This window comes from Musa acuminata, chromosome BXJ2-6, assembly GCF_036884655.1.
Source record: "Musa acuminata AAA Group cultivar baxijiao chromosome BXJ2-6, Cavendish_Baxijiao_AAA, whole genome shotgun sequence".
Classification (NCBI taxonomy): domain Eukaryota; kingdom Viridiplantae; phylum Streptophyta; class Magnoliopsida; order Zingiberales; family Musaceae; genus Musa; species Musa acuminata.
In genome coordinates, this window is record NC_088343.1 from 26,698,161 (window position 1) to 26,705,669 (window position 7,509).

General features: G+C 41.2%; 1 pseudogene; it reads right to left on the reverse strand.

Moving 5' to 3' along the window:
• Nucleotides 1-3,365: 3,365 nt before the first annotated feature.
• Nucleotides 3,366-5,269, reverse strand: LOC135613918 (pyrophosphate-energized vacuolar membrane proton pump-like; annotated as a pseudogene).
• Between the last annotated feature and the right edge of the window lie 2,240 nt (nt 5,270-7,509).

Genomic DNA, 7,509 nt, shown 5'->3' on the forward strand with positions numbered 1-7,509 from the left:
AGGGTATTTTCATAATTTGGACAAAAGATAGAAACTGAAATTTCTCAAATTCCGAGGGGCAAAACTGTCTTTTGCCCATAAAACCCTAATACCCTTTCCCCTTTTCGCTGCTGCCGCCGCCGCCATCCTGCTGGCGGCGGCCTGTGCGACGGGGCGAGGGCGCTGCCCTCGCCTGCAGGTGGCACGCCCGCTGGCGGTGCTGCCGCTGCAGGTGGGCTCCCCCGCGGGCGCCGCTGCCTCCGCAGGCGGTGCTGTCCCGCCGGGCGGCCGCCCCTGTGGGGGGGGGGTTTCGCCCGCGGGAGCAGCGGCGGTAGGCGTCGTTGCCCTGCGGCGGCAGGCGCTGCTTCCTTGCGGCGGCTCGCGCCGCTGCCCGTGGGCTGCTAGCCCCGCCGGACGCAAGCCTGCTGCAAGCAGGCCGCCGGCCGGCTGCTGCAGGCACAGCGCTTGCGCATGCGCCGGCGCTGTGCTGTCTGCCTTCGGCGCTGCATGCACGCAGATCGAGGGCAGCAACTGTTGCTGCCCTTCCTTGTTTTTGCGTCAACGATTTTGACGTCAAAATTCTTCCTAAACACAACACACGCAGTTCAAAACCAATCATTCGCACGAAGAACCTGGCTCTGATACCACTGTTGGGAAATCATTGGGGGCGACATCATATGCGCAGCGGAAGAACAAGAAAACAAAATCCTCGATTCCCAAAAAGATGTTCGTCGTCGTGCGAAGATTGGTGCGCAAAAATCCGCAAAACACAAAACTGCGTATAGAGATTGTGTTACCTAGGGAGATCGTATATCCCTGTTTCCTTGCAGATCCTTAGGAAAGGGTGTAGGAGGTCAAACGTCCTCCTCTCTAGCGGTGATCCACACAGTAGAGTTGTGACGACGCTCCTCAAAACTCTAGGCCTGCTCTGAGGTGGAGAGGGAGAGGAGAATAGGAAAGGCAAGCAAAGACTCTAGCCTATGAGGCTGTGAATCCCTCCTATTTATAGAGATCCCGTGTCAAACCCTAATGGGTCCTTCCCTAGTGGGTATTGGATCTGCATCCAATAATACAATGGCTCCGTCGGATATCTCATATTCGAACCTCTACTCATCGCAATGCCTACCATATGTGTGTGACCCTCTAGGCCCAATATCGAGCTGGCCGTGAGTCATACCTATCAGAACTCCTTCTAACTCAGTGAATTATTATCTCTGTAATAATTCACTCAACTCATCGACTACGGACGTACTAGGCCACTACGCCGTAGTCCCCAAACGATACAAGGGAATCCAATCCATTGGACCTGTCAATCCTCAGTTACCATGTACCTATAGTCCCTCATCCATCTAATATCCTAGAGACCATATATCGAGCATGGTGTTGTCAGACCCATACGATTTCTACTCGAGTCTCGCTCTAATCGGATTCTCCCGGAGAACTCTTTCTCTCTCAACCCGAATGACCTTGGCCAGGGATTTGTCTGAGCAAGAACACATAGGATATTCCTCTCATGACGCCGAGAGTGGATGATCCTCTATTGACACTCAATAGCCCTCGTAAGGTCGACTACCACTCCCAATGACCAGCTGTACTAGATCTGGAGACAACCAAACCTATAAGTCTGGTATCAAAGAGTGGAGCACTCATACAGGACATCCTTGGTGTCTCAAGTCTAAGGACCAGATACACCACTAGGACTACGGAATCGCTGTCTGACAATAAGGCATCATCAACCATCCAGCATTCCGTAAGCGGATCAATCAGTGAACTCATTCTCCAATGAGCACCTGTACTGTGTCCCTAGTGTCCCTACATGAGCAGCTATGAGACCAGCTGCATCCATCATATGGACGGGTATACAGCACACTAGTCTATCCGGTTATCACGATGTCCCTCTCGAGTAACCTATGACCGGGATTATTTAGGATATGTGTTTAAAGGTGAATCGATCTCATTATCATGATCTCATCACGATCCGATTCCCATTGCACAAATCCAAGGACATCACAATATATATGCATTTATGCAATAGTTATAAAGTGATATACACCAAAATATAATAAGCAAAAAGATTCTGTATCAAGTCACACGTGCCATCACTCACGTGATTGGCTTGCTGGGCACCTATGACTAGCACCTTCTTCCCATCTAAGGAAGTCCACTCTCATGCGCGAATAGTTGGGGTCAGTCATAGAGCCTCCGTTCTTTTGGAAGTCATCTCTTTGGGCATGATGTGATTGGTTAGAGCTCTCTCCTTGATGTGATTTCTTCGGTCTTGGTGGTCGGCCCAAACTGAATTTGGTAAGGAGAGTCCGAATCTTATCCTCTATTCGTGCCTCAAAGGCTTCAAATTTAGCATTGATTGCCTCCTCAGATGCCATAGTATATGACTCCAAATCTGTGATGTTAAGATCTCTCTTTTGTTGACGGGTTAAAGGCATGTATAGGTTTGATAGAAATTAGTGAAAGTTTGCTGTAGAATTATGTTGTCTTGTAAGAGCAGAATTATCGTCGAAGAAATAGCGGTTTCTCGACGAAATCTCCACCAAAAATTTGAGAGATTTGAGGAGGGAATTGACAGTAATATCTTAGTTGATATGATAGAGAAAATATAGTATCAAGATCAAACAAATAATGCTATGCGGCTGAAATTCTGCAATGTATCTTTCGTTGTAGAGATGAAAACTTTGTGACGAAAAGTTTATGCAGCAATATAGAAACAAAATTTTTTTTTTTTTTTGGATTTTTGGATAGGGATAACTAAATTGCAGTAGTAGTAAGGTAGGAAACCAGAACCTATTGCAATTCACGGGATGATCCGCGGTGGTGGAGATGATGGCGGAATTTGGCGACGATCTTTTAAGCAATTGTGGGAATTGCTTTGGATAGTTGTGAGATGGTTGATGGATGGCAGTGGAAGGGCAACGAGATGCCAAGAATGCTGCTATGATACTAGGTGATAGAACCCTTGCAGATTCTAAACTTGGGGTTGATCTCTTTAGGGGATCGGCCTCCTTGGAACTCTATAGGGGTTCCTCCCTCTAAGTTGCTGCTTAAAGGCTGCAGAAAAGATTCATCTATTGCTTGTGAAAAGAGGAGGAATACATGACTATTTATAGGGCTTCTAAACCCTAACTCCTAATAGGACTCATACTTAAGACTCTTACTTCTAACCAACTCCTAATAGGACTCCTACTCAAGACTCCTATTCCCTTACAACTCCTAATTCTTCTCTAAGAAAAAACCTTCTACATGAATGTCCCTCTCAATTAGGACTCTCCTAGCTAGAGTCCTAACAGAATATCCCTCTCAATTAGGACTCTTCTAGCTAGAGTCCTAATAGAGTCCTAACAGAATGTCCCTCTCAATTAGGACTCTCCTAGCTAGAGTCCTAACACTGATCTTTGTGGACGGACACACAAGGGTACCGCACGACTTAGGTAAAACCAGTTAAATCCATAACAATGAGCCAGAAAGAATAGCAACTCTACTGCCATCAGCAGCTTGATAAGGATGTTGAGTGATGGCCTAGAGGTGTCCTAAAAAGGATCTCCGATGGTGTCGCCGATGAAAGCAGCCTTGTGGGCAGTTGATCCTTTAGGCCCAAGAGTCCTAGCATGCTCCAACGCACCAGCCTGAACAATACAACTTGACATTAGATACGGATGCTCAGGTCAGCAACAAGTTTAAACCCCACAACTTAAGCAACTTTTATCATAACTGAAAAATGGCTAAGTATATCCAATGTCATGCATCCATGTATCCTCCTACATACCACTATGAGCAAGGGATGCTAAGTATGATAGTGGACATCGATGCACAAATATTAGACCTTAATGGCAGTAAACTTACCTCAATATACTTCTTTGCTAATCCATGCACCACCGGTGTTTGATGCAGAGAGCAATCTGTTTGGCAAAAGGGAACGAACAACCATCAATATGAGATGCACAATATTCTCTAGTACAGGTAAGCTTGGCTACTTTTCACATACCTGAACTCCAGAAACCAGGGCACCTGCGAGAACGCCAGCTAGGGTTTCCACACCAAAGAAGGTTCCAACAATTAGAGGCGTGAGCAACACCAGGGCACCGGGAGGAATCATATCTTTGATTGAAGCATCTGTGGAAATCTTAACACAGGTGGCATAATCGGGCATTGCATTGCCCTCCATGAACCCAGGAATGCTGTTGAACTGTCTACAGACTTCCTCAACCATCTCCAAAGTTGCACTACCAACACTCTTCATGGTCATGGCTGAGAACCTGTAAGGCAGCATTGCACCAACAATCAACCCAATGAAGACTTTTGGTGTGCGAACATCCACAGTAGAGATTGCTGCTCTACTCACAAAAGCACCAAAGAGCGCAAGGGACACCAGGGCAGCAGAACCAATGTCAAATCCCTAAAAAAGGCAAGTATTGTAAATGTAAATTCCATACTCATAAACTAGATGTTAGAAGAGTAATAAACATGTAAGAGCCATGATAAGTGTTCAAACTTTAAACCAAAGCAAAAAATGGAGAGATCAATAAAGGCATAAGAAAGTGGAAGGATCTAAAATTCCAGATGTTAGGTAAAACTCCACTAAACGCCTAAGAAATGATGGGATTTGGTTCTCAAAGAAGCCTCTTAATGCAACAATCCACAAAACTTCATCTTGAGATTGAAACCACCATGTTCAGTGTCCAACATTATCTAATGTAGAAGTCCACTGCTGAATGCATGGAAATTTCCTCATATAACACCATAAAATAAGTTTTTCATGCCACTGTTTAATAGATTAGTACATAGTAGACCTGCAGAAGATTTTGCATAAAGCTAATGGTACCTTTCCAATAGCTGCAGTAGTATTGCCGGCAGCATCCAGTGCATCAGTTATCTCACGAATTCTATGGCTCATGCTGGCCATCTCAGCAATGCCTCCAGCATTATCACTGATGGGACCATAGGCATCAATAGCCTGCCCAGTTGCTATAGTGCTCAACATGCCAAGGGCAGCAACTGCAATGCCATACATGGCAGCAAAACTAAAACTAACAAAAATGCTGACAGCAGTAGCAAAAATTGGTATGATGACAGATTTATATCCCAAAGCAAGCCCAAAAATGACACTAGTGGCAGCACCAGTTCGACATGAGTCAGCAACATCTTGCACGGGGCTGCAAAAGGGGTAGTGTAAGAAGAGACGTGATACAATTCATGGAAGGAACAATTAAAGTTCTCTAATCTGTAAGCATTGCTTGTGTAATACTCTGTGACAAACCCAATAACCAGACCAGCCCATAATCCTATTGCAACACAGAAGAACAGCTCAGCAGCAACTGCAATGTCATAATGGTTTTATTTCCGAAGAAATCTATGTTGATCGACCTCCTGGATTTGAAAATAATAACCTCCTTAATCATGTGTTTAGATTAACTAAAGCTCTCTATGATTTTTAAAACAAGCTCCGAGGCTTGGTATGAGAGACTTAGTTCTTTTTTTATTAAAAATAATTTCACAAAAGGCAAGGTTGATACTACATTGTTCATCAAGAATTTTGAAAATAATTTTCTCATTGTTCAGATTTATGCTGATGATATTATCTTTGGTTCTACGAATGAATCTCTTTGTGAATCCTTTGCTAAAACTATGAGTCTTGAATTCGAAATGAGTTTAATGGGAGAATTAACATTTTTCTTAGGCTTACAAATCAAACAACTAAGCAATGACATCTTTCTTAGTCAAACTAAATATGCTATGAATTTACTAAAAAAGTTTAATATGAATAACTCAAAAGCTATTAACACTCCTATGAGCACCTCCACTAAGTTAGAAATTGATGAAAGTGGAGAAAGCTTCGATCAAAAAACTTATAGGGGCATGATAGGAAGTTTACTTTACCTCACTGCAACTAGACCAGATATCATGTTCATTATAGGACTTTGTGCTAGATTTCAATCAAACCCTAAGATATCTCATCTTAAAGCAGTTAAAAGAATACTTAGATATCTTAATGGTACCACAAATCTAGGATTATGGTACCCAAAATCAGAGAATCTTGAGTTAATTGCTTATGCTGATGCGGACTTTGCTGGCTGTAGACTAGATAGGAAAAGCACATTAGGAATATGTCAATTTTTAGGACATACCCTTATTTCCTGGTCATCTAAGAAACAAAACTCGATTGCACTATCAACAACCGAAGCTGAATATATTGCAGCAAGTGCATGCTGTGCACAAGTTGTATGGATGAAAAACACCTTAGAAGATTATAAAATTCATCTTAAAAATATTCCCATTAAATTTGATAACACAAGTACAATATGCTTAACGAAAAATCCTATACAACACTTAAGAATAAAACATATTGATATTAGACATCACTTTATACGAGATTATGTTATTAATCATGATGTAATCATAGAATTCATTGATACTAAACATCAACTAGCTGATATTTTTACAAAACCTCTAAGTGAAGAACAATTTGATTTCATAAGAAGAGAATTAGGAATGTTAATGTGTCTGAATACATAAACTAGTTAAAATTATTTTTTGGACTTTATTGAATGATCAAATCACTTGACTGCCATTATATGCCTAAATAACATGTTAGAAATTATGTGTTGAATACAAAAATTTCCATAATAATAAGCATGTTTGTCTCATGATTGTATTTGAAAATCTATAGCATAGTCTTGTCCGAATGCATGAAAGTGTTAATTTCATTTTCGGATTCGCTTAACAATTGGTATCCTAAAAATCAGATTTTCTCATACACTTATTATATGAAAAATAATTTTCTGAAATGGATTTGATGACATGATTCCTGCTTATGAATTCCATCTTGAAATATGGATGATAAGTGTTTTTGCTTGCAAAGATTTGTTTCACATACATATCTTGATACCTGTAAAAATGAAGCATGATTCTATCTCTCATCGGTTTTAACTTCACTCAAAGTAAACTCACAAATAGCTGGTATCACAAATGGCCTTCCTCCTTCATGCAAAAAGATTATAACAAATAAAAAGGAAGAAGTATTCAAAGCGATCTACATATCATGCTTGTACAATTGATTTCCTATCACTTACTATTGGAAAATAACTTGAACCTAGTAAAGGCATGAACGACTATCACACTTATGCTCAAAATTTGCTTATATTGTTCTCCTGGTATCACAACTACCATGATTTTTGTTAATGACAAAGGGGGAGAAATATATGAGTATTAATGCCATGCTTGTATCACCAAGAGATATATGAATAGATGCTATGATTGCTATAATTTGCATTATGCCTTGTTCGTATCGTGTCAAGATATCAAAAAACTTGCATCGTAATTTTACGTATTGATATCTTACCATGTGATGAAATGCTAAAACATGTGTGCATCATGTAATGATATCAAAATCTTACTTCGCAGTTTTACATGTTGATATCTTACAATATAATGAATTGCTACTATTACCATCATTCAAACTTATAATGTAAAATTTGAAAATGAATGTCAAGCCTTGACATCATCTTTAGAGAGATACAT